At 40.1% G+C, this 2,046-nt stretch overlaps 1 pseudogene; it reads right to left on the bottom strand.

Annotated features, from left to right (window-relative positions):
• Positions 1-222: 222 nt before the first annotated feature.
• On the bottom strand, positions 223-323 carry LOC116750064 (annotated as a pseudogene).
• Between the last annotated feature and the right edge of the window lie 1,723 nt (positions 324-2,046).

Raw genomic sequence — 2,046 nt, 5'->3', positions numbered from 1 at the left:
GATGAACAAGGCAAATCTTTGTTCTGGAAAGAAACTAGTAGAGGAGGTGTATATACAAGAAACTAGTAGAGGAGGTGTACATACAAATAATTGTAACGCAAGTTAGAAAGTTCTAAGTTCCATAAAAGAACTTTTTTTTTTTTAAAGGAATGTTAGAACTTATTTAATTGGCTCTGGGCCTAGAGAACGTAGACACATTATAATTCTCTTGAGACAGATTCGAAAAATATGGAACGCTTCACAAATGTGCATGTCATCCTTCCACAGGGACCATGCTAATCTTCTCTGTATCGAAAAGAACTCTTTTATCCTTTTTAAAGGACTGGGGAGCTTAAAAGAGGGATAGTTGAATTGCAACATTTTGGACCAGGGAAAGTTCATGAGAAATGGGGCCTTGAAGACTGAATGGTTAGTTTTGGACATGTGGGAATGGGGAACATTCTAGGCACAAAGAACAACATAAGCACAAGTGTGCTCAGAATGAGCAGGCAGTCCAGTTTAGCTCTGGCCATGTGGCATTTATGTTATCCAGAACTCCTGGTTGCAAGTGACAGAAACTTCCCACCTGAATTTGCCTGGCAAAGTAAAGGAGAAGAATTAGCTTAAGGAATCCAAAAAATTGTTGAACAGTCAACATAAAGTGGTGGGGGCAGTAAACAGAGGCTTCAGGAACTTCAGCACCATCAGAATTCTCTTGCTTCGTCTTTGCTTCCCTTGTTGCATTGGCTTCAGTTTCTTTCAAGACTGGCTTTCTTTATATATTAGGAAATACAGCACCCCCAAGTTTTACATCTTACTATTGCCACCATTAGAGAGGGACTACCACTCTTAATTCAAGCTTGAAATTAAGGGGAAAAGAAGTGCTAATTGGCCAGGCTGGGATCAGTGCTCATCCCTAGAACAATCCCAGGGGCCCAAGAGGAAGGGCAGGGCACACCATAAATGTACACCATTGTATTCTCTGATGGTTTGAGAAGAAGTGGAGATGGGTCTGGAAAAGCAGTTGAGTCTTGTAAGGCTGTGCTCTGGGAGTTGGAAGGACCGAAGTTGGCATGTGTACAAGGGGCAGATCAGGTGATCAGGAAGGGGAGGAGATGTTTTAGCCCAAAATTATGGTGAACATTCACTGGATTATCAGGTTAAAACAGGGTTGAAACTTTTGTCATTGTTCAAAGTGATTAGTGTTTTGTCATTTCAATCAAGATGTAAAACATAGAGGGTCTCTTACACTGACATTGCACAGCAAGACCTGGAATCCTTCAGCCTTCTAGGTGGATATCTTAACCCAACTGAGCCTGAATTTCTTCACTGAAAAATAATAGTATAATGACAGCTAACATCTATTGAATCTAGATGTTCTAAGCACATTTCAAACACTATTTCATTTAATCCTCAAATCAACCCTACAGGGCTCTATAAATCTGCGATAGTAATCCCCACTCACAGGATTACTGTAAAGATTAAAGAAACTGGTAAAATGCAGAGCCCATTTGCCTGGCACACAGCCAGCACTCAATACATCGTTATTTTTAATTATCTGTTTCCCAGAAAAGGAAACTCCCCTCATTTCCTGATTGCCTTGGGCACCAAAAGCTGATACTTTGAGAAAACAAAAACAAATGGAAGAGAAGAACTCTATGACCCCTTGTGTCTGACATAGAGCCAGTTAGTTAGGCTTGACTTAATAGGGGCTAAAATAGGCCAGGAAGAGAAATACTACAAAATACTAGAAAGTAGGATATTGAGAAATGTGGTTGCGGAATGCCAACTGAATGAGATTGGGGTAAGTTCACTTTCTTTCTTTTTAAAAGGATAAAACTACCCCCAAAAGTTTCATCTGTATAGCTAGCTGATCTAAAGAGCCATTTGAAGTTGCTCTTCTCTTTGACCTGAATGCTATCAAATGACTGGGATTATTCAACCAAGGGAAGGAAATAACATTGACTGAGAAAAACCAATGTGCTTGGGCCCTCTGCTGAGCTCTTTAGATACATTAATATCTTTTACTTCCACTGCCATCCAGTAAGGTGAATATCTTCTCTGCAT

This window comes from Phocoena sinus, chromosome 2, assembly GCF_008692025.1.
Source record: "Phocoena sinus isolate mPhoSin1 chromosome 2, mPhoSin1.pri, whole genome shotgun sequence".
In the NCBI taxonomy this organism is placed as follows: Eukaryota; Metazoa; Chordata; class Mammalia; order Artiodactyla; family Phocoenidae; genus Phocoena; species Phocoena sinus.
This window is presented reverse-complemented; position numbering and strand designations above follow the sequence as displayed.